Source organism: Condylura cristata, unplaced genomic scaffold (genome assembly GCF_000260355.1).
Source record: "Condylura cristata isolate star-nosed mole 26May11 unplaced genomic scaffold, ConCri1.0 scaffold00025, whole genome shotgun sequence".
In the NCBI taxonomy this organism is placed as follows: Eukaryota; Metazoa; Chordata; class Mammalia; order Eulipotyphla; family Talpidae; genus Condylura; species Condylura cristata.
In genome coordinates, this window is record NW_004567126.1 from 8,977,202 (window position 1) to 9,003,766 (window position 26,565).

At 41.7% G+C, this 26,565-nt stretch overlaps 1 protein-coding gene across 4 annotated transcripts in view; it reads right to left on the bottom strand.

The window, feature by feature from the left end:
* Positions 1-26,565, bottom strand: part of NTM (neurotrimin) — a 946,501-nt gene that overhangs the window by 117,311 nt on the left and 802,625 nt on the right. The window lies entirely within an intron of this gene.

A 26,565-nucleotide genomic window follows, 5' to 3' on the forward strand; every position in this document is an offset into this window, starting at 1 on the left:
GTGAACATCAGTCATCACACACTTGGTCTCCTTAGCTCTCTGTCCCCTAAATCACTCCTCCCAAGGGAGAGAGGAGCTCAATCCTATTGGTAAGTTTCAGTGCAGGGTCCCTCCCACTTCCTTCAGTCATTCATTTTTGAGACAGTTTTTCTGAGGAAGCCTACAATCTGCTGTGCTCCTCCCAGGCATGTTTCACAAAACAGCATTCTACAGACATGAGGGCGTCTTATAGCATAACCAACAGGTGTCTGCACCTGTTGCATTTAGGGTTCAGAATGAGAACTCATTGTTTGCACATCGCTAAGCCTAAATATCCACTATTACTTTTACCACTATTGAATGTGGCCTTTGGCTTTCAAATGATTATTCACTTGTTCTGTCTTCTAATTGGTTTGTAAAGTAAGGGTGTACTTTATTGGAACCCCCAAATTCCAATTCTTGGAACTTATCACTCTATGTTATTTGCTTAGCATCTTTCATCTGCTAGCCCATGAGCTTTTTTGATGGCTTGAGTCATGACTTGTTCAAACTCATAATGAAATCTCGAAATTATTTATAGGCTGGAATTTAATAGTTATTCAAATACACCACCTTCCCAACTGCTAATTGTTGGTAACAACTTCAGCATTGTATCATTAACACATATTATTTCAGACCAACTGATACTAGTTTCAGCACATTATTTCTTCCCATATCAGCTCTCTCAGTTTGTGTGTGTGTGTGTGTGCTGGGTTCTTTCCTTGAATGAACAATCCTCAGAATAATCACAGTGGGGCCTTCCAGGTAGCACAGGGGTTAAGTCTCAGCACTGTGAAGCTATCCATAGCCACTACAACAAGAGTTTGATCCCTGGTCAGGCAGCTAATCCCCATGGTGCCACAGACCTCTCCTGTCTCGCCCACTTCTCTCCTCAGCAGTGTATTTCAGTCAAATCCGGCTGTTCTGTTCCCCACTCTGTTGCTTGTGAAACCTTCCATCCCCGCACCCCTGGCCTACATCCTAAATCTTGTATTCATGAATAAATAAAATAAATCTTAAAAAAATGAATCACCACAGTGTGCAATTCCAGGCCACAATATTCACTCAATAAACAATGCCATCTGGACAGCTCATATCCCAGACAAGTTGTATATCAACATTATTTCCAGTACCAAGGCCAGAATGATATGCACCCCCCTCCCAGAAATCAAATTTGGTTAGAAATCTCAGTGTTGGTCTTTCTTTTAGTTAGTGTATTAATCACTCACTGCTGACTGTGTAAGATTTTCTCCATCATGAGAAGGCAGTGTCTTACAGAGATCTTTGCTTCATCTTCATTCCTGTCCCTACTTCTCTGATAGTGTTTTCCATATTTTTTCGACAACTCCTCTCAACAGGGGACACTCATTGGTAAGATTGTGTTTCACTTTTGTTCCTTTACCTCTGTAATGGTGGTTACTGAATATTTTTCTTCAATGATCTATAACTATTGGAATTGTTCAAGGCCTGGCTGAGTGATTACCAACCCCATAAGGCACTCCAGATGATCTGCAATTGGCTGTGACTTCTCTTTTTGGAAGATCCCATACCCTTCTTCAAAGGAAATAAAATAAATTATCTCATATTATATTTGCCCTTAGTTAAATAGCAGTTTAGTAAATAGTTGCTTTTAAAATAAATGCTTCTATACTACATTTAACTTATGTTTCTTCTATGCAATAAATTATCTGTGTATAAGAGAGTGAACAAAAGTCTTACTCATCTTTTTTTTTTCTGTTGTCTTGAATAGAAGGCCTTTCTAAAAGTAAGCACCAATTAATCATTTTTAGTTATACCCACACTGAGCTTCAGATAGAGAGGAAGTGTGTATGTGTGTGTGCATATGAATATGTGTTTATTTATATTCACGTTCACATATACTTACCTGAATTCTTACAAGGTATTTGATAGAAAAGAAATATGGAAGGCCAACATGGTGAGGACTGAGGAATGACCATTGTCTCTTTGATATGGGATTTCTAAGACATAAAATGGCAATTTATGGTAATATCATTTTCAAAGATAAACTGAATCTTATCAGAAAGATAATTGAGCAGTTCATGACTAAATGTGTCGACTGTGCTAAAGGGTCCAAATAATATCCGAATCCTCTTAATTCTTGAATCATTTAATCTTCACATATTTTATTCATAAAGTTTTATCTGGAGCATTCATTTCTTGTCCCATCACTCCTCCAAGCCACTTCTTTGCTTGGCCCCTGGTCCTACACATCCTTGGCACCCACACAGCCTTGCTTGCTTCCTGGAGGACAGGCTGCCTGCACAATGAAGTGTTGGCCTTGCAGACACTGCTTCAACTGTGCAGGTAAGTAATTTATTGATCTGTAAAGCACTCCAAGATGCTCTGCAAGGGATTATGTCACACCAACGTCATGTGATAAAATAAAAAATGATGGACTTTGTGAACACAGGGTGATTTAGGGTTTGTAGTTGGAAGTGTACTTAAAGTATATTTTAAGTGGAAATCAGGCTGGGTAATGAATTACTCTTGCTTTGGAAAGGCTTACTAGGAGTTCATTTTCCTGGCGTCTTAAATGATAGCTAATCTGCTAATCATACACTAGAGAACAATGGACAGCCCCCAAGTAGAATAGAAGGTGATTTGGGCCAGAACTGCCAGAACAGTATGTATATTAAATGAGACAATCACACCTCATGCTTGGAAGAATCATCTAGAATTGTCTCCCTAACACTTGGAAAGTGTCCAAAACAGCAGTATAAGTTGGAGAAATGCTTGCTGTCCTTTCAACCCTGCCTAAAAGTGCAGCTGGAAGATAGCAAACCATCCCTAGATGAATTTGAAAGGCAGATCATTTATCTCATAGATCTGAGGTGGTTTGACCAAAAGGTGCAATTCCAATTATCAGAACTAAATTGGCATCATGCCTGAGATGCTAGAGGATTAGAAATATCATTTTCGGCACCCCCCCCCCTTATGGCGCAACAGGTTACAGGGCAGCACTGCAAGCTAGCTGCAGCCACTTTAGTGTGAGTTCGATCCCCGGCCAGGGAGGTGACCCACAATGGCCCGCAGGCCTCTCCTGACCTGCTTGCTGCTGCCCTCAGCAGTGTACTCCATCAATCTCCCATTGTGATTCCCACTCTGTCTCTAGTGAATCCTCTCACCGCCCCTGCACCTCTGGCCTGCACCCCAGTTCTGTATGCATAAATAAATAAATCTTTTAAAAATATATTTTCTAGGTGGCAACTTATATGTTTATGTTGTTTACATGAATAGTTCTCCCTCTCCTAAACTGCCCGCTGCTCCCCTCAGTAGTGTCTTTCAGTCAATCTGTTTATTCTGTTTCCCACTCTGTCTCTGGTGAATCTTCTCACTCCCCACACACCTCTGGCCTGTATCTCAGTTATTGTATGAATAAAAAGTACACCTCTGAAAAAAAAAAGTCTGATTTTTGGGGGCCTGATGAATTTATAATCTGTTTGGGTAAATAGTGCATACAACCATCCCAGGAAGTTGAAGAATAAGTTAAAATTTGCCACAAAATTGCATGTGATTGAATGTTACATGAATGGAGCAAATATTAAACTCTGTGAGTTACAGGGAGGATCACAGCAAACAGGTGAACCAGACCAGCATCACCTTGGATACAGTCTAATTTAGATAGTTCAAAATCACATAGTGATTCAGGTTGTATGCAAATCTGTTTCAAGTGGGCAGAATTATTATTTTTTTTTAAAGATTTTATTTTATGTGTACATACAGAACTGGGTACAGGCCAGAGTCTCAGGAGCGGTGAGAGGCTTCACCAGAGACAGAGTGGGGAGCAGAACACACAGATCTACGAAGTACACTGCTGAGGGGAGCAGCGGGCGGTTAAGGAGAAGTCTGCCACGCCATGTGGTCACCTCCGGGGCAGGCGGGGATTGAACTCATGTGGAAGTGGCGTTAGCTTCTCAGTGCAGTGTTTTAACCTGCTGCACCACCAGGGAGGGCCTCAAGTGGGCAGAAGTATAAGGGAATAGATGAGAAGTCAGAAACCCATCAAGTATGTGAAGATACAAAGTCTACTTAGTATAAAAGTCAATATATTCTATGTCGTTTTTGAGATCCTGGTTCTATCTTGCTCAAATGCATAACCCTGACCAAATTATTTCACCTCTCTGTGCCTTGCTTTCCCCATCTATGCAATGGAGCTAATAATTGCCATGTGTTTCATTGGTTTCTCTTGAGGATTTAAAGTCTAAGACCATAAAATGCATTTAGAGACTTTCACAGCAATGTGAAATGTTCAATAACTGAGTTGTGATATGCTGTATGTCTGGCAAACACACAAATGATGTGTCAACCTAGAAGAAATGGTCAATAAATTTTAACTGACTTAATGAAAAATGGAATACAACACCAATGAGATAAAGCAGATCCAACTTATAGAATAGTCTGGTAGCTTTGTTCTGGATTTTAACTCTACCCTTTAGGTTTGACGAACATTTAAGACAATTTTTAAATTTAAAAAAATGTGTTTTAAGCAAATCAGTTGCTAAAAAATATCAGAATGAATGTAACAATGGCATTGGAATCAGAGAGATGAATCTTCATGGGTGATGTTTGAGACCTGGATTCACCTGTTGGCTTTATAAGGATGGAAAGGAAAGTCTGGATGGGAGAGCACAGAAAGGAAAAATGTGGGAGTCCTTGATGACTGCCCAGATGGGGGCATTGGGGACACAGGGTCCAAGATACCTGCTGGTTTGTCTCACAGCAGCTGGATGGTTGGGCTAGCAGTTCTTTGATGTTCTATGGAGAACTGCTATAAGGCAGACACTTGTTTGATTAGTTTGATTCTGTTCTGGCTATGCCCGTGGTGAGGTGAAAGGACATCCACGCAGGACTATTCCCTTAGCAGTGGGAGTTATAGGACCAGAGCTCTGGACTAGTGTTGAGGTATGCATCTAGAAAACATTCAAGACAGAAGGAAGAGGGAGAAGTAGTGAGGTTATGTTTGAGAAGAAAATCAGAAGCCCAATGAGCCAGTCTTCGGACACAGTTCCCCAGTTAATACATTATGTTAAGGTTTAATCTGGCTCTTATTAAATTTTAATTCAAATGTGTAAATAATTAAATAAGATAATTATTAAAATAGTATTCTATGGAACTTCCCCACTCTTGGTTTAGCTTCCACTGCCCAGGTGTTAAGTTTTAATAATTATGTCATTAATAAATAGCAATTTGCTGTTTTTTCGCACACAGTAGACATCCTATTAAATCCAAATTAAGATGCTTTATTAAGCATTGCACAGTCCTGTGGGGCTGAGAATGTACATAAGCTGCTTGGACCAAGATACTCTGCATGACACATACAGATCTACGAGTCCCACATGGCTTCCCTGGCTGCCACTGGCACTTCTCCTCCCACCTCCTCCCCATAGTGAAGATTTGACATGCCCAAAGTGATTCAGGAAGCTTTTCCTAGCAAGGGCTGCTTCCTGCTAAGTTCTTAGGACTTTTGTATATGCAAAATCAAAGGGGCCAATGTGGGGTCCCCTCAACTTGTCTTATTTCCAGACCCCACAAAGAGACACTCAGCCTATGCATGAATATTCAGTCTGATTAAGAAAGCTTTTAAAAATGCAAAACCATGCAAATGTTGTTTTTCCCACTGGCCACTGTGGACATACGCAAAGTCTATTGCAAAGTTGAGCTGTTCAACAGGTTCAGGCTAAGGCAAATAATGATTGATCTAGAACCTTCCTGCTCTCTTCCAGATTGGGTAAGCCACAGAGCATGAAGACAAACTTCTTCCTGGATCTCAAATGCCCTTCATGAACCACATCAGCCTTCCTCTCCACACACATACCAAGTGAATATCTTTTTCTCTTTTAACTGACCTTCTTTTCTCCTGAAATCCATCAAGTAATTTTGATTATGTACGCTTCACAATCTAAGGTCTGGATTCTTGCCTCTCTCCCTGCTCTTTACATTGTCAGTTTTGTCTCATCCTCTGAATCTTACTCACCAGTGAATGCTTCCTTGAATCCCCTTTTCTAAGTGGATCCCCTACAGCAGATTGTTATGTAATTGTCTGCATTCCCCAAGAACATCTAAGCTCTATTAAGTGTCTTGATTAGTACCTACCATAAGGTCTGGCACAGTTTTGTTCAACAAATGATTTTTTGAATAAATGAATTAGAGTGTTTTTACAAGGCTGCATAGAAATGCAAATCAACTAAAATGACTGTTTCCTCAAGATCTTTAAATAGCCCCCCCGAAACTCCCAGCATCTATAATGATGCTGATATTTACTATTTATTAAGTGTCTGCTATATAACAGATGCTTTACAAATATTCCCTTCAGTTTACTTTACCCCTGCATTAACCCTACAGGTATGTATTATTGCTAAGGTGATCAACAATCCTGGTTTACCTGGGTCTCTACACAGTGTTGCAGCTGGAAGAATTCCCCATGAGTGCAAATGGTCATTCCCTTTGCAGGGTTTATGGTTAAGGACACAGGGGTTTTTCAAGGATGTCAAACTAAACATTGCATTATTTGGAGTATTTTTCCTTTAATGAGGGACTGAATAGGTTAGGAAAACAATAAATGCATACACAGAGAAAGAGAGAACCCAACCACTTATGTACTTATGGACACCAACACCTTATGAAATTTAGTGTCTGTTATACATTAGACACTTTGAGAGAGCATTACTCCATTATTTGAATTAATCAGAAGAATCCTATTTGCAGATGAAAAAAACTAGGACAGTGAGAATTAAATGATTTGTTCAAGGTTACCCAGATAATAGTGCAGCAAGTGGGGCCTCAGTATGGTAATGTATGATTCCCAAGCATATTCTCTTCACATGCAGAGGAGTTCAACAAAATGCAGATTCCTGGCACAGAGCTCTCTGGGTCTTGTTGAGTCCATCCACCCGCTGGCAGAGTGGGTGCTCATCCCGTATCCCATTTCCCTATCCACGTGAACATGGATGTATGGCCAGAGTACACTTATGGCCAAATGAACACCTCGCTGTTCATTTCATTATGTTGTGTCTATCAGCCAAGTGGATGGGAAGTTTCCTCAATATGTTTTTAGAACTTCCTACATTTGCATAAATATCTCTTCCTCCTCCTTGTTCCATCACCAGCACTTCCTACTCATCGCTCTCCCATCCCCTCAGTGTGCACCCAAGCAGAGCAGCGATGCCTTTTTGGAAAACTTCCTTCTGAGATAGCAACCTACACACACTTTCTGTGGCCTGGGGTTGCCAGCTTCCTCTATCTCATGACAGAGAGGCAATAAACAGATGAGACCACCACTGAGTCTACCCAGATAGGTACTCATTTGACATATTTTGACTGAAAAGACTTATCAGTCAATTCTTCCTCATGTTTCTGAACTGCAGAGGATGGCTGTGAGAGGAAGGAGGTGTGCTGCAGGAACATGCTCCCTGCCAGCAACAGGCTTGCCGCCTCTGCTCAGAGAAGGGGAAGCTCAGCTTACAGATATTCAGAATCCCAAATTAGAGTCTGAAATGCATAGAGCCCCTTAATGCCATTGCCTCAAGCAGATTGCTATTTCTTTTACGGAATCCTTCTGTCATTTCTTGCATCTCACTCTTTCTCTCCATATTAAAACCATTCATGTTTGCTGGAAAATCATGAAACCCTGGGAGAAAAGCTGGTGATTTATTGAGGATTAGTCATAAACCATTGGTTCTGAAGTTTGGGATTTGTTCCTTTCAGGATCAGCTGAAATGTGGAAGGAAGTTTTTATGAGCTCTGCTCCCTGGCCCTGTTTAGTCATTCTTGATAAAGACATAGAAGAAGAAAGCAAACACCTGCATTCCTCAGTCTGCACCTTCCTGCTTCGGGGCATAGCAGTGCAAACTGAATTTCCTCGCAAGCTACCTGTAGCCATAGTGCTCCGATGTATTTAGTAACATCCAAGAAATAATTAAAAAGCATCTCTTTACTAATAGTTTAATGTGTGGACATATGGGTATCAAGAGTGGCTCCGTGGCTCATCCCCCAAGGAGACCAGCTCTCTAGGGACAGTTCCCGAAGGGAGGAGAGATGGGATGGGAAAGAAAGGGCCACACTGTTGTCTGGGGTTCCGCATTTTCTGCTACCTTTCAACTCCTTGCAGGAACGCATAGGCCTTAACCACCTTGTAAAGACGTTATGGCTCAGGTGAAGCCACTAGCCCAAACTCATCAAACAGGGTGTCAGATGACTGAGGATTCTCCAGTGAGGTGTCTCTAAAATTCAACTAAAAATTACACCTAGAGGTCCTTAAAAAGAAAATATATATATATACTGGCCCTCCCTGGTGGCGGAAAGAGTAAGGAAGCAGCATTGCAAGCTAGCTGCAGCGGCTTCAGTGCGAGTTTGATTCCGCCTCGGAGGTGACCCACATGGCGTGGCAGACCTCTCCTGACCGCCCGCTGTTCCCCTCAGCAGTGTACTTTGTCAGTCTGCCTGTCCTGCTCCCCACTCTGTCTCCGGTGAAGCCTCTCACCACCCTGCACCTCTGGCTTGTACCCCACTTCTGTATGCATAAAAATAAATAAATCTTTAAAAAAAGAAATATATGCTATCAAAAAGGGAATCAAGTAATAACCTAATTTGCCTGCAGAATTTCATGAGGAAAATAAAAAGGAGAAACCCAAGATATTACTTGTCATTATCCCTTATGGAAGAGAACAAGTAATATTTGTTGAACATATAATAAGTACTAGGCATTTCTCTATTTAATCCAGAACACTGAGGCTTTGATAGCTAATAATGTACCCAAAACTACTGAGCTCTAAAGTATCAGGCCAAAGCTGTTCCTATAGGATTTCCAGGATCGAGTGAAATATGTAGGTATAATTGAAAGCATTTATTGAACTTCAAATAATTCTGCAAATGAATGATATTGTGATTGAGATAATGCAGAGTTCAATCAATTAGTGGTAAACTGGATAATCAGCAGCTGTAAAACAGCCCCAGAGTTGCTAAACAGGATTCAATATAGGGTGTCTATATGATCTCCTGATGTTCAATGTTTCTTCATATCCATATCAGGTAGCCACTGGCAAGGAGTTTCTGACTCTGGGGTCTCCCTGGTGGCCTAGATATTAAGTCTCACTGCTACCAGCTACCACTACAATGGCTTGATTTCAATTCCTTGCTAGGACAAGGAAGATCAAACATACATAACACAGCCGACCTCTCCTGTCTCACCTGCGGCTCCCCTCAGCACTGTATTTCAGTAAATCCATGTGCTCTGTTCCCCACTGTATCTCTGATGAATCTCCTCACCCCACTGCACCTCTGGCCTATACCCCAGGTCATCTGGATGCAAGAATAAATATTAAAATAATAATAATAATCTGTCTCTTGTGGCTTCTGATTTCTCCCTCTCAGGAACTGTCCACCCTGCTGCTCTGCAGCCAGACCCTTCCTATGTCTGTGGAGCTCTGTCCCCTGGCCTCTGTGAACAGTTGCCTTTGCTGTCTTGGCATTTGGTGTCTCTTCCAAAAGCAAGAGGGCAGTAGGTGCCCATAAGACAGGAAGCAAGACAATGGCACCCCCACCCTGATCATATCTCAGACCCCTTCAGTAATCTTAGATGTTTTCTCAAGGTCCAAAAGGTTTTCATAAAAATGAGACACGGCCCCATCTGTCTCAGCACTGGGACGCCCCTGGAAGCCCCCAGCTCAGCTGAAGGGACCCTTTACTGACATTTCAGTTTAAGGCCTACCGTTCCTCTGGTGGCATTTTCTTCTCCTCAGGGGTCATTTCCTCCAATTTCATGGAGAGCTTAGTTAGTTTGGCCTCTTGGGTATCCTTCTTTCTCTTTCTTTTTTTTTTTTTTTAAAGATTTATTTATGCACACAGATCTGGTGTGCAGGCCAGAGGTGCAGGGGTGGTGAAAGGCTTCACCAAAGGCAGAGTGGGGAGCAGAATAGGCAGATCAACTAAGTACATTGCTGAGGGGAGCCCGGTGGATCAGGAGAGGTCTGCTGCACAATCAGGAGAAGTCTGATCCACCACCAGGTGGATCACTTCCGGGCAGGACTGAACTCGTACCAAAGCAGCTGTGGCCAGCTTCCCAGCGCTGTGCTTTAACCTGCTGCACCACCAGGGGGGCCCATCCTTGCTTCTTTCTATTCAGAAATCCACCTTCTATAATTGCCTCTGCCATCTCCAACCCACCGTGAAGTTCATACTGTTTGTGTTGACATAGCGAAAGTAAAATATGTGGACATGCATATGTATGCATCACCTGACCACAATTCTCATTTTTATACTTGCACCTGCCCTTAAATGCCATTCAGGTGGACAGGTACAGATCATTCTCCTCTCCCAGTTTGCTCCATCCAGGTGAGATGGAGGTGACCAGGCAGAGGTGAACCTCTGCCTCCTGGGGACTCTGCCTTCAGTTCTGCCTCAAGCTGCATCTCCGGGCTGTCAATCTGCTGGCTGCTGAACATGCCAAGCTCACTTCCATTCTCAGCTGCCTCAATAGCGTCATTGGCACTTAATTCCTAATTGTCTAAAAGCACTGGTAGTTATGCACTCAAACACAAGCTATAAAACCGTACGCAGCAGGGAATTGTGCTGACTGCAGTAGCATGGTTGTGAGAAGTCTTCCCATCTGCCCTCACTGCAGAATAGTACAAACGCTTCCAGAGACTTTGCTCTTTTCCTACAAGCACCTGCAAGGTTGAGTTTGTAGAGGGGCATTCCTGGGGGCTATGGGTTTCTGAGTCTTTCTGTTGGAGTAGTGATGGGACTTGTTCAAATGAAATTTTGAGTTATACCCACACACCCTTCGACCATTGTCTTTTGGAATAACTTAGGCGAGTGCAGAAACTTCTCATTATCTGGCCTTGAATCCCGAAGCTCTGAAAAGTGGCCCCATTGCTGTCCAAAGTAACTTGTCAGTTGATCTTAAATGGAATTTTTGTTCCAAAGCCTTATTGCTATTAAATCCCTCATAAAGGTTATAGTGGAGGGACAGATCAAGGTGAAGCCTCTTCCCCTTTAGCCTGAGGGGTGGAGATGCAGGCTGGGCTGTTTTAAGCTACAAGTTGTCAGTAAGAGCCTCGGCTCTGCTAATCCCCCTGTGAAATGTCACAGTGCAGCAGCCATTGAGGGATGCAGTGGGGGGAAAGAAAAAGTTTCAACACGACTTCTTGTTAATACAAAGCTTGTCAAACACATCACCTAGAAATACCGAATGTCTTTATTAGATTCTTTTATCTCCCCCCGAGATTGGAGGGGCACAACCAGTTGCTTCTCGGTGGAGATGTCATCATCCAGAAACTAATTAAAGGCTACGCAGAAAGCTGGGTCTCTCACACTCCGGAGAACAAAATGCATTAGCAACCAAAGTGAAAAAAATATATTACAAGTGAACTTTATATCGAAAAGGGCAAGCTGGGAATTTGACAATAACTCTCTGTCTCCCTCATCAGCTCACAGCAGGTAGAAGTGGGCCCATCATGATGGCAATGGATCTTGAGACCAGACCATCTGCTCCCTAGCATCGTTCCAGAAGGGATTTCTCCTTCCTGGTAAAGGGGCCAAGAGCACCGACCACAAACTATGGGAAATGCACCTGTGTGGTCTCCAGGCCAGCATCTTCCCACACCCATAAGAACTGTAAGAAATGCTAGTCTCTTAAATGGCATTTATCGATGTGTCTGCATCCAGGACACTGGCCACCTTGTCAAAACTGTGCCCAATCATAGGAATGCATACAGAAACAGACATTGTACAACCTGCCTGGCAAAAAACTCAGCACCTGAGTTGGTTGATGTCTTCAACCATGGAGTAAGCCTTCTCCTTGTGAATTAGGTGAACAACTCCGTTCTACAGTGATTTGTAGTCTTCCAGACTATGTGTGGCATTATTTTCTTTCTCGGAATACTCCTATTGATGTTTTATATGACATTACTCATAGTTGTTCACAGAATAAAATTAAAAAAGACAGTTTGTCATTCAAGGCTTTCTGTCATTTAGAACTAAACCCAACCACATCTGTTCCAGTGTGACATTTTCTGTCACATTCTTGACTCCAAGACTTTGGTTATGGTGCTGCTCTTGTCTTTTCCTGGACTCAGTTCCATTCATCCAAAACACTGTCACTGAGGTCTCAGAGATCACACCCACCCACCAGGCTGCTCCTGACGGCTGTCTCTCGGCGCCCACACAGCTGGGCTCATCTTCCCCTCTGGGGTGCTGTGTTGACATGTTAGCCCAGGTAGCACCTATTTTGGACTGCAATGTTCTCCTTCTACCTTCTGTGACTGCTCTCAACCTGCCACCATAGCCTGACCTTTGGCTCAGCAACAGTACACAGCCCAACACTTTCCGTGGAGCAGACTCTGAATGCACATGGGCTGAATATCTGTGAGTGAATAAGTTAATTGATTCAGAAGCTCCACATTTTGCTGGCTCCCACCACTCAAGGGTTAAAGGTCTTGGTTTTAGACATCAGGCCACCCAGTTTCCTCCATTTATGACTGTTCTCCTCTCACATTATTCATTTTTTTTAAGATTTATGTATTTATGCATACAAAAACTGGGGTACAAGTCAGAGGTGCCGGGGGTGAAAGGATTCACCAGAGACAGAGTGGGGAGCAGAACAAGCAGAACAACTGAATAAACTGCTGAGGGGGGCAGTGGGTGGTCTGCTGTGCTATATGGGTCAGCTCCCTCACCGGGATCAAACTAGTGCTATAGAGGCTGTGGATAGCTTCATAGCACTGCACTTCAACCTGTTGTGCCACCAGGAAAGGCCTTCTCTCACTACTCTTGACCAAATATTCCCCATTTATCTGTATGGATAAATTACTATGCATTAAGACCATCTGGAAATCTCCAGAATATCATTGTAGCCATGGGTTCAAAGCCTCAAACTTTAGAACGAATTAAACTCACTTTTTAATTCTAAGTCCACTATCAATTAACTGTATTTTTGAAACTGTCAGTGTCTCAGTTTCCTCACCTACAACGTGCAAAGCATACCACACACAATGACAACACCCACAAGGATCATCATGATGAATGACTGAGATCATCCATGCAAAAATTACCTATCACACCATATGAGAAAAAGGAGCAAAAGCAAAAGAGAGCCAAAACCCTTAGACTTTGACAACAGAAAGGTGGTTACCGGAGGGGAAGTAGGAGAGGATAGATGCAAGTGGAAGGAGTCTGTCTACTGGCTCCATGGTGGGTGGAGACTGGGTGTGATGAGACCTATACAAGTGCTGAGCCGAGAGACTTACATCTGAAACATAAATAGTATTGTAATGTGACCTCAATGACAATAAAACTTCGTGCAAATTACACACACACACACACACACAAGCTCACTGATCCAATATAGAATGGCTCCCTTCAATTTATGTAGCCAAATGTAGGTGCTACACTACTAAATCTAATGGCCTAGCTGTCCTTGTTATTATGGATCTTTCCATAGGATCTGACCCATATCTACCCTGCCTTCTTTAGCTTGAAGATATTCACATTTCCCTAGTTTTCCTCTTTTGCTGCTGGTTATTCCTATTCGTTCTCAAGCTCTAATTGCTGGAGTAGACTGTTGAGGATCATTGGTGCGTTTTTCTGATAAAATGCTCTCCCATACAGTCCATGACATTAGCATTGGAAGTTCATGGTTTCCAAATCCATGCCTCCAGCTCTGATGTCTCCTTTGAGCTTCATTCTCACATATCAAATTCCAGATTCAACACATTTTGAATAAGGTTCACATTGTGATATCGTGGACTTCATTTTCTCCTTCTGTGAAATCTAATAATTATAATAGCCATAGGAATACCCCAGGGATTCACTGAGCTTATATGCACAAAAAGCTTAGGAAAAAAATGGCATTGAGTGTCTTCAGTGAAAGATAGAAATTTGGCCTATTTGTCCTTTGTAATGAATTGTTCCATAGGCAAATTCACTTAGTATGTCCCAGAGAGATTTCTGGATTCCTCAGGTCTCCCCTTTATATTATTACCCCACCTAGATAAGGACATCGTTATTTACCTAATTGTTACCTAATTGTGATTTCTCTTTTCTTCAACTCCACATCTAGTTATTAAGTCCAGTTTGCATTATCTCGAAAATACCCCTCTCTCCTGATCTCATCCTCTCCCTTCTTACCACCCATGTCCATTGTCTCTTTTCTCTTCTCCATGTTTCTGGTATTTGCATGGACATTCCATCCTCTGTAGCACAGCTAAAGAGATGCATATACCCACTCAAGTTGGATCCTATCACTCCTGGCTTGGAAACCTCCAATGGCATCTTTTTGCACTTAGAATTAAATTCAGACTTCATGTCTAAATCTCTAAAATTTAATAGCTGCACCTGAGAAACTCTGAGTCTCTGAGGACCAGGAACCTACTCATTTGCTGTGCCCTAACTTGCTATCTGCTCCTTGAAAGGGACCACTAGTTTATCGCTCTGGTCTGTGCAGTTCCTGTTTCCCCTCCTGAAACAATCTGTTCCCAGATGTTCACGTGGTGATTGGTTTACCATTATTTCTCTTTCCAGTGGTGCCCTTATCAAGAGTTAGAAAATAATTCTGTCTGCTTACTCTGCTTTAGCACTTGCATGGCATGGACTATCTCCTGGAAATTCTCACCTACTTGGTGTTTGTTGTCTTTCTCATTAGAATGCAAACATCACAAGAACAGACCTATATCCCTACTTCTCTACCCTGTGTCCACCATTGAGAACAATGCCTGGCACACAAAGGACACTCAAACAATATTTGCTGAGTCCATCAACTCTGCTGGTCATAATCTCCCATTTTTGTTCACCTGTAGTCCTTAGTTCAAACAACTCATATGGCATAACATATTCTTAGTCACTATTAGTTATGCCCTCACTAGAATCTGAAACTCATAAAGGCAAGATCTATAATATGCTTATAACATTTTTATGCTTCCCCTTCTATCCTCTGGCTTGTAGCTGTGTTCCTGGCAAATACGGGGCACACCAACTGATAATTTATATGTACATTAGAACTGAATCATACATATTACCTTTCCTGTGGCTCATGGTATTAAAACACACATTTCTGGCCCTTCCCAGTGGCGCAGCGGGTTAAAGCACAGCACTAAGAAGCTAAAGCCGCTTCAGCATGAGTTCGATTCCCGCTGGCCCCGGAGATGACCACATGGCGTGACAGACCTCTCCTGACCCGCCCACTGCTCCCCTCAGCAGTGTACTTTATCAGTCGGCCTGTTCTGCTCCCTACTCTGTCCCTGGTGAATCCTCTCACCACCCCTGCACCTCTGGCCTGTACCCAAGTTCTGTATGCACAAATAAATCTTTAAAAAAGAAGTCATATTTCTGGTAAATGTCTCCATGGTCTAATTTTTGACACTGGAATGATTAAACTGTGACAATCACACACACCCAAGGAGCTACACAGGTGTTCTGTGCGCACACACACAAGCAAACCTACTGTGAATCAGAAGGCACGGCCGTCATATTTTCTATTGGAACATTTGCTGCCTGTCACAGAGCCAGAGAAAGTGTCAACACACTTTTGAGAAGTCCAAGTTCAGTTTCTCCTTCTAAGGTACTAGGACATCAAAGAAAACAATGGCCTACGGGCGGCTCTTCTTTTTCTAAGAAGGTTGTGTTGAGTAACACAGAGAAACTAAACAAAAACCTGTCACTGGGCAATAAATTAAAAATAGATCTGTGCTACTGAAGATAAATCAGTAACTTTAATACTCCTCCCCTGAGCTGGGCAACTTCAAGGAACATAGGACAGGTGTCTCCAAGCTGAAGTATTGGTTAAAAAGCTGTCCTTTAAATTACATTTGGGCTATTTCTTTTCTGGCTGGCTGTATTTTTTGTGATCTATCTAGAGACTTAAAAAGACACACAGAAAAATAAATCTCAGTTCCATTAAGCACACACTATGGACTTGCATATTTGTTCTTATCTTCAGCCTCCCTTCCTTTCTATCATCCCCCGCTACCCACCCTTTCCCAACACCATCAAACATCGGCACCAGAAAATGTTTACGATTACTCCAGACACTGATACTAATCTAATTCCCTGTAATTGCTATTCATCATCGTGTAGGCTTTTTCCTTTTTTATTAAGCTCTAGTGTTCACACCCCACATACCCTATAACTCCCGATATAAACTCATGCATGCTTATTTCTAGAGTCAGAATGGTTGGCAAGAGTCAGTACCCATCTGCACTGTCAGTCAGAGAACTGGGGTCAGCAGAGACAGACAGCCAAGGGTGCAAAGCTCTGGGTCTAGATTAGATTAGCACAAGTTAATGCACTTGCCTTCATTTGAAAGCAGACACAGGCCCCTGCTGAGATGAATCAATATTTAATAATTGTGAGATACAGTTATGGGTATGCGAAGGGGTCTCCTTTCCACCCTCATGGGGAACTGTTTGCAACAACATTGCACATACAGCATCTCATAACGTCTGGTGTAAGCTCCACTGGCAATTCCTATTTTTATCAGTAGCACCATCCACTTCTGAAATGCATAACAAAGATAATAAGTTAATCCCCAGAAGGGATCTGTCTAACCCAGGGTGGTTAGGGACCAGTCTGAGTTCATAAAGGCAGGCAATGGAATTTTCCTTATTGGAGATTTGGGCTGGGAAGTTACTCCTGAGTTGAGGAGAAGGAACAACCTCATTTCTGAAAGCACTTGTCAGTGTGGACATTGAAAGCAGGTCTTCCATTTTTAGAGAAGAAGGCGGTCTCTTTCATTTCCAGACTGTGTAAACCCTGACACAATTGCTTTTACTGGGCTTCAGTTAACTCATGGAAATGGGTGGAGCGTGGGGGCAGGGGGTTGGACTAGATAGCATTTTTCCACCTTGGCGCTATTCCCCCTTCGTGTTTGGATAATTTGATGTCATTTGGGGGTTACCCTATACTTGTGGGCTGCTTAACAGCATTCTTAGCTTTTTACCTATTTTATGCCAGTAGCATCTCACCTATCACTGTCCCACCAAGACTCTACAGTCAAGAATTTCCCTTCGATGGTAAAATTTTCATCACTACTCCACAGAGAGAAGCTTTGGGATGTCTCCTAGATTTCTATAACTCTAGGTTCTTGTTTTTTCCTCTCCTTGGGAACTTCCACAAAGAGATGTTGGTCAAAAGCACAAACTGTGATTCTTTGGAAGCTTCTTCCATGTAGCACTTCTTCTAGTTGTCCAGTGGGGTCCACTTTCAGAGCAGAGAGAAACTGTGGTTAATCTCACTTCTCAGGCTTTAAAGGTGGATAAATTTTCACCTTCCTGTCTCCCATTGGCTCGCACTCCAGAGGTAGATGTCCTATCCACAGCATCCTCTTACTCTTACTGATGCCCTCCCATGCCTGGGGGCCCACAAACTCCATGTCCCATGCCTGGGGGCCCACAGGCTCCATGTACTTTGAACTTGACCTCCATCTGCTCAACTCCATCTCACTGCCCCCTTCTGAAGGTTCCCAGCAACGCAGGGTAGCAGCTGCTGAATGGCTCATTAGCCAGGGCAAATTTGTCAGAGAGGAGCCTCAGCCTAAGCACTGTAATGAATCCTTCAATTGGCTAGGAATGAATGCATTAATCTGGGGCTATTAGAGTCTTTTATCAGGCTGCCTAAAATACACTGCCTTTCCAAAGCATACTGAGCAGCATTTCACCCTAAAGGGATATGTGGGAGGGGAGCACTATATTGGCACTAACTAAAACAGAACAGCTACGAAAACGAGGAAGGGGAGAGGGGGTGTGCAGAGAAGTCAGATATGGTGTTGCTGAGCACACTTCCAGACTTTTCATCTTGTTTTTTCAGGGCACCCAAGCCTAAAAAAAAAAAAAATCACACCATCTGAGCAACTTCCTTCCCAGTGAGGATGAAGAAAAAAAGAAACAGACTCTGAATAGACCCTCAAAGTAGCACATTTCCCTGTGAAGATGCCAGGCAAAGTTGGAAAGGCCACTGACCCAGCCAGCTCCGCTTACATCATGTACACGGCGGAGACTGTGAAATGGACGCTGGCATTCAGGCACTCATGTTGGCCTTCTAGCTGCAGGCTCGAGAACTGTCTTGCTCACACAGTCGTCACCCTCACTCACCCCTCTCTAAAAGCCTGGCTACAGGTGTATTCTACACTCAGTCATCAAATTGCTCACATGGGAAGGGTATAGGAAGGCCCAGCTGGGTGCTCCTGAAGTGGTAGTGCAATGTGTGCCGGGCCAGGGTGAGATGGCCACCTCCTGGCCCCAGCATGCTGTGTGACCAGAGTTCTGTCTGAGGCCCGAGTAGTTTCATTCATAAAGTGGAAATAATTATAACTGCCTGGTTTATAGAATTCTTGTGAGCATAAGATTTGGCATTTTGGTGAAAAGGTTCCCATATCAATGGAGAAACAAGTAGGAGGGGTGTGGCAAGAGGGCAAGTTGTCCAAAATAGAGATCGCACGGATGACGACACGGCATTGCCATCTGCTGTGGTCAGCAGGAATTTCCAGTGACCCACAGGTTCCACAGGTTCCACAGGAAATTGTAATGCCAGGGCCAATGGCAGAGAGGGGCTGCATGTGTGGTGGAGGCCTGACGAGATTTCCATTGAGGGGTCGGCAGCTGTTGGAAATAGACAAAGTTGTTTGTCTAAGGGTCAGTGGCCACTGGCTATCTCTTTGACTTTGGCTTCTGTGTCTGCCAGTGTGCCTGACCATACCTCACTATACTCTATCTGCTCACAGGCAGAATATCACATGAGGTAGAGTCAAGTAAGACTTCAGCTTCTCTGTGGAGTTGCCAGCAAGAAGAGAGCGGTTGCAATAGCTCAATGGTCAAATTCTTATCACCACAGGATTCTGTGGGTGTTTCTTTCTGTCTTTAGTAAATGTGGAATCAAGTGAACTTCCCTAAAGCCTGGGATTTATTGATTTCAATCATCTTCTTAACCATCTAAGGCAGAGCACTTTAGATTTGACTACATTCTTCCCCTAATCTCTCATTTCTAGACTGGAGAAGAGATTAATAGGCAAGTGTGGCCATTATTTTTGATTATATGATGAATTAAGTCCAGTGAAGCTATCTGCTCTTAAGTGTCTTGACCCATTATTTGCCTTAGCACAAAGCAGGGTCAACATCAGAAAATTCAAACCCAAAAATAAAGGGAAAGCAATGGATGCTACTGGGTCCAGCTCTCCCTTTCTCCCCAGTCCCAGGCTTCATCAAGCTTTCAGAAAAGTGGTATTTTTGGAGAATTAACTTCCAACCTTTTTCCAAGCCAAAGATCTAGAACTTCCATTGGTAGCTCTGAGCAGCAGCACTGAACAGATATTCATTTTTTTTTTTTAATAATGGAGCTTTTTTACTATACACAGCAAACTCAGCAACGCCTGGCCATGTGTTTTGGAGTGGATTACCATAGCCCATTTCTGTAGCTATTGGGGAGAGAAGAAAATAACTATTTGTGGTATAACAAAATCATATGCAATGGGATAATTGGAAGGCATCAAGCTCTAATTTTGGGTATCGTTTCTCATTAGACAAGCACTGGAAAAACTCTTTAAGTGCATTATAAATGCCAGGCTTATTTCAGAGAGATGCTATGAGGAATGAAAACTCCCTTTCTTGAGGAAGAGAGCCTTGGAAGACTCTTGCCTAGAGTCTATGCGTATCCATACCTGCGCACATATATGTACACACATGTACATGCATACACCCTGGGGGAGAAGACAGTGGGAGAAACAGAGAAGTATAAACAGAAAATTTGGTGTTTAAGCATGTAACTCCTTCCAACACTGAGCACCTAGAACTTTTTTGTTTTGTTTCCATTTTTGTCAAGAAGTTCTATTTCTATAGCACTGAACACAGACAGTAGGCTTGTTTAGAGGAACTGGGAGAATAACATATCAGATACCATCATAAAGCTGTCACAATGTATACAAATCTCAGCAAAAAAAAAAAATCTGGTGTGCTGAAATGGAGTACAATAATAATCTGAATCAACAGAAATTAAAATAACAAAAAGAGGCCTTGAAAATAGAAGGCTCAGACACAGTTTCCCAGGAAGGTTGCTCCTAAACTATAAATCTGACCTGATGATGGGAAGCACAGATTCCCAGTGACACAGCGCATGGAGAGTGCTGTGCTTCCTGACTGAAGGTTCACCACCTGCAATTGAAAAGTCTTTCTGGCCAGAAGACTATACAGTGTGTAGGTAATTGCTCATCAAATGCATGTGGTCGAATGACAGCCTAAAGTTTTAAAAGCAGTAGCATTGAATTATTAAGATGTTACTAAGTCTTTGGTTCTTCCTTCCAGTACTAATAATTGGGGGAAGAAGCAGAGCTTTCTGTGGGATCCAAGACCTCTGACAGCTTTAGTACAGGACCCGAGGATGGGGGATGTGGAGGGACTTTCAGGTTTTCTTCTCCCCTTGCTCCTGGAGTGAAAAGAACCGGATCTACTTACCCAAGGGTAGGTGCAACACTGGAACCCCCTGCCTGAGTCCCACAAAAACACAGGGATAGAGCCCTCTACTCTGTTCTAGGAGAAGGAACTGGGAAAGAAGTCTTTGGAAGCAGTTAGGGGTCTAGAGGTAAATAGGATTAGTTTGGTTTCTCCTTTTCTCCAAGTGAGCAAAGGGAGTGAGAAAACAGAAGACCTTCTCCAGGCCTAGCAAGAGATAGCATTTTAGCATTTCCCTCTTCTGTGGGTGGATACAAGATATAGGACAGGAAGGACCCAAATAACCTAAACCCAATCCTTTCGAAAGAGCTTCTCCAACCAAAAAAGCAAATCCTTCTCTTTCTTATTATAGTTAAACTGTTTAATGTGGAAAATGCCGTGAACATTTTTTTTTTCTCCCACAATAATAACAGGTAACATTTACCAACTCAAAGTAAGGGTTGCTGGCCTTGCAGAATGCTGAAGGAAGAAGGGCATCAGATGCTAAAGCAATATGGTTGCCACTGTGAAGGTGCTGTGACTCTCACTACGGGCCACCCCTGTCATCTTCTAGATCAATGGAATGAAGGTCTGTACTTTTGCTACTATAACTCATTTGTTTATTCGACGATAGTCTAGCATTTCTCTTTTACTTTATATATATATTTTTACATTATTATTTATTTTGTACATTTTTTCATCTCAGTTGTAATTCCCATGGACTTCCCACCACCCCATGGGCTCCCACCAACCCATGGGCTCCCCACCACCCCATGGACTTCCCATTACCTCATGGACTTCCCACCACCATTTTACCTGGGTGCCATCACCGTAGTCCCCTGTGCTCTTCTTACCCCAGTTTTAATCCTGTTCCCCTCTCCTCCCCTGTAGAAGACTGTCTCTGGCTTATAGTTGTTAGTTGATGTTCTTTTTTACTTCATTGCAATTACTATATATGTGTATTTTCCTGATCCCTTACACTCCTGATATGAGTGAAATCATCTGGTATGGTTTTTCTTTTTCTTTCTGGCCTATTTCACTAAGCTAATCTTTTCCATTTCTATCCATGTTGCTGCAAATGGCATGGGTTTATCTTTTTTGATTGCTGAGTAATATTCCATTGTGTATGTGTACGACATCTTCTTGATCCACTCATCTTTTGGGGGGCATTTGGGTTGATTCCACATCTAATTTCTAAATACTTTCTAAATCCCTTTAATTTTGGAAAAGAGTACAGCGAGTGATAATCATTTATATCACTATTTTCTAAACCTGATCTCCAGAACTTCATATTCCATGGAAACACTTTAGAGGTAGGATGGCATGGTCTACAAATGAAAGAGGGTTCATGTACTTTGTACTTTTATAAAATCGTTCTTTTTCAGTAATGAAGTATTGGGAGAGTTTTTTTTTTTTTGTGAAACACAAGGTCTCCTTTTCTCATTCCCAATTAGGTGCATACACTCCTGAAAAATGAAACCCCCAAAAGGTTTACTTTCATTCTATGATAATGTGCTATCAAATACAAGAGAGAAATATAGTTTGTGCCTATTTTATTTTATATAGAGAGGGGAGTCTAAAGTTTTATCACTTTATAGTTCTAGAGAAAATACACATGTCCTTGTTCTCTCCATGAACACGGAGCCTGTTCAGATGGCACCTGCATTTGGAAAGGTAGTCATTTTTGTTTTAAATTATTATACTAGGACATGCACTGTCCACTGGATTTTCCCCTTTATAGTGATTGCAAATTTGGCTCCAGAGTCCCATAAGTATGATGCCCACTAATCTATACTTTCTACTGGCACAAAAAATCCGTTAGAAAAAAGAAAGACCTTGTCTTCCTGGTATTCTGCTAAAGTTTCTAACTGGGTGCCTAGAGCCAAACATAAACTGGAAATGACAACAACTCCACAGAGGTCAGAGCCACCATGCCTGGTCATGTCACTGAAAAACATGGCCAGTGAGGCAAGATGTACAAGAAGATAAACCTCTCCCTGAAGTCTCTGGGTTTTCACAGTAATCACCAAAGTGTTCAATAATGTAATAGTTGAATAAGCATTTCTTGAGTACCTATTATGTGCCAGTCACATGTAACATACAAAGAAATGATAAATAGCATTCGCTGCAAAGACACACCAGCAAGTGTAGATGTTCATACAGATGCAACAATCACTGCACGGTAGCAAAATATGAGATGCAGTGTCCCAGGTTGCAAAGGAGATTGCTACTGCAGGCAGAAGCAGCATTGTGAAGCTAGAATTAAAATCTGCAATGATGATGTATATGTTGATCCATGCTACTCTACCACAGTCTATAACAATCACTAGTAGAAGATAGTAGTATAAAAATAACTCGGGGGTCCATTTTATCGAGGTTCTGTGCTTTATTAAAGAGGTGGGACTATCTCATAGGAAGTGAGGACTATCATAAGTTTCTAAATGGGAGGATAACAAAATCAAATTTATATATGGAATGATAATACTAGCAGTGATATACATTGCATATTCCAAGGAATACTGGCTAGAGATAGTTATATTATTACCACCACCACCATTACCATCCTCATCACCACCCCCATAACCACTACTTTCGCTCTTCATGTTACCTTACCTTTATTGAATATCTACTATTTATGATTATTAAAAAAGGTCTTAAATATACTTTCTTAATCATAGTTGCAGTGACACTATATGGCAGGAATTGTTTTTAATATTTTTATATTTAATATAGTGTTTTACATCATTGTTTATTTGTATACAATGAATGTTTTTTCATCTTGGTTGTAGCCCCTATGGAATTCCCACCACAAATTCACCTGTGCACCATCACTATAGTCCCATGCACTCTTCCCATCCCTGTTTTTAACCTTATTTTACATATGACATAGAATGGAGTTTGGTAAAATACCTAAATTCACCCAGGTATTGAGTGGCAGAAATAGGATTTGAACACAGGTATTCTGACAATGGAGTCCACACACTTAGCATCTTTTATATCACTATTGCTTGAAAGCATTGAAAAGTCTCCTTATAAATGACACTTATTTGATCTAAGAGAAACCAGATAGAACAGGGCTTCCCTGGTGATGCAGGGGTTAAAATCTCAGCACTATCTAGCTATTGGCAGCCACTGCATCAGTTTAATCCCCAGTCAGGGAGCTGACTCATATGGCACAGCAAACCTCTCCTGTCTCTCCTGCTACTCTCCTTAACAGTGTATTTCATTAGATCTGCTTGTTCTACCTCCCACTCTGTTTCTAGTGAGTCCTCTTACTCCTTGCACCTTTGGCCTACAACCCATTTCTTATATGCATTATATATATATAAATTTCTAAAAAGAAAGAGTAGAACAGAAGAATTAAGGATTTTTTGGTAGACGTAATTTTTTAGGCTCTGTAATTTAAATGAACAGCCTAAATAAAAAAGACATCTACCATAAAGAAACTTGCAAATGTTTCTGAGGTTTCTAACTTGGTTGACTGAATCTATATTGTCATCTGTTGAGCTGAAAAACAGCAGTTGAAGAGAAGATTTACCTCATAGAATATGCAATGGGGATGTGGCCCTTTTTTAAAGCTATGCCTCAGAATCTGAATACTCCCTTGTATTTAAGAAGCCTTACATAGTGTGAATCCACTCTGAAATCTAGTAAGGTCAACAAACTATGTTCTTTCACTCCAGTAGCTAGAGAATAAACAAAGCAACTTGCCTTTGTCCACTGGAAGCTCTTGCCAAGAATTTTTGACTTCAGAGTATGTCTTAAAAAGAGGAAGGGACGGGCCCTCCCTGGTGGCGCAGCGGGTTAAAGCACTGCACTGAGAAGCTAAAGCCACTTCCGCATGAGTTCGAATCCCGCCTGCCCCGGAGGAGACCACATGGCATGGCAGACCTCTCCTGACCCGCCCGCTGCTCCCCTCAGCAGTGTACTTCGTTGATCTGCCTGTTCTGCTCCCCACTCTGCCTCTGGTGAAGTCTCTCACTGCCCCTGAGTCTCTGGCCTGTACCCCAGTTCTGTATGTACAAATAAATAAATCTAAAAAAAAAAAAAAAAAAAAAAAGAGGAAGGGACAATTCCTTGTTGGGATATTTAGTGCTCAGAGGTTTCAGAAGATCCAAATGTACCAGGAATGGTATCTTTATCAGCTATTGTGGCCTCAATTGCCTGGGAAGATTGTGATGTGCTATTTTTTTTTGTGTATTGTCTGTTTAATCAACCTTCTGTCAATTCCCTAAGTTCTACAATATGCTTGTGATCAATTCACCCTGAATCAACCTCTGTTGATTGAACAAGAAACCAGTTAGATACAGATAGTAATAAGAACAGCCAGGAATATGGTCAAGTTGACTTCAGGACATACAAATTAAGATGCTCTGTAAATAACTTTTAACTATTTGGGAATATAGAAAACATATGAGGCAAAACACTCTCTGATGACTGATCAAATCAGTATCTCCATGGTAATGCTACAACTGAGCAGAATCAACCTCGAAGACAAGAAAGGAAGAGATTCAAACATGGAACTTAGGCAAATGTCAGCATATATAAATATGAGACTGATCTAGATTATACAGCAATGCAAACTGAGTTGTAGTAACTAAGAGCTGGGTGAAAGTCAGAAGACAATAGTTTCATGAACTGTAGGAAAGAAAGAATATCAATAGGTAGGATTGTAGCAACTACATCAGTTTCAACAGAAAGAATATTGATGAGATACCACGTTGTTTGCTAATAAGAAATTATTGAGGTACTTATAAGAACAATTTACTTTATCTTTTGTAAGATTTTTTATTCTGAGATCCTTGAGTAAAATAAGTAGCTTTAATTTATGATGTCAGCTGATGAGTCAAATGTGAAATGTGGCACTTCCTTCTCTCCATTCATTTTTTTTTTCTTCTTCTTCTTCTTGTGAAACTCTCTCCAGGAAGGGGCCCATGTTTTTCTGGAGCTAATGACAGAGCCTCACAGATTGCAATTTTTCAACCTCTAAGAATAAGTAAAGTGGAGATGGCAATCTGAACTCCAACTACAGTGACATTAAATGTTTCAGACTATAGAGATCAGTAAATTAGGTCCTTGTGTTTGTGTCTAATTGTACTGGACACAAATTATATAAAAATAAACAAACACAGTACACTCTGAGGGAACTTGTTCTATTTTACTTTTTTTGTCCTCTGGGTATATAGACCTATGTGTTTGTAGTTCTGGAATCAAGAATGAATCAGAACTAGTGGTTAAGAGTACAGATACGTAAAACTTCTATTGTTCAATATTTTCCTTTAAGTAACCGGGCACTTTTCTCCTATTTCTCTTGTTTCCTTGAAGTTGTCTCCTTTACTTACTGGCTAATTTTACCTTTAGTAATAACTTACCACTGCTTAGTGGCCTCCTTAAAAATCATGTTTGACTTAATATGGCTGGCAACTTCTATCTTTCAAACTGGCCTTCCTAATCATCTCCAACATCTCTCCATTGGATTATTTCATCAAATTTAAGAATGTTCTAATTCTCTTTCATCCTCACAGATTATGTAATAATTTATTAGTCTGTGAATTCATGATCCAAAGTAAATGTGAAGTCTCATACTGAAGAATCACCTTCCTCTCCAAACTCAAACAGTGCCTCATTTATATTCTAATGATTGTTAAGCAGGCATCTATGGGATATTTTGGGAGCTTCAAAGAAGTGTATCTTAATTTTCCAATAACTTTTTCAAAAGTTTATACAAAACATATTACTATTATTATCAGGATAAGGAGCATGCCCTGGTCAACCAGCCAATTTTAAAATAGCCAGGTTGTTTAATAGTGTAAGTTCCTGTCCCACACTAAGGAAGGGTGAAACTGGTCAGGAAGGTGAAGCGATGCATTGCAACAGTATGAAGCTAATAAGAACTGAGAAAAAGGACCAAAAAAGGAAGTAGAAGAAGTGGAGAGAGATGGAGGGAGAAGAAGACTGGAGCACACAGGGAGGCAGAAAGACATGTGAAGCTATGCTTGTTCCTTGGCCTTGGACCTGAGTGACGTGGAAGGAAATGCTTGAAAGTAGCAGATGTGGGTGAGAGACCCATGGGGAGGCTGATAATGACAGCCTTTATCTTGATTTTGATTTTGTTCTT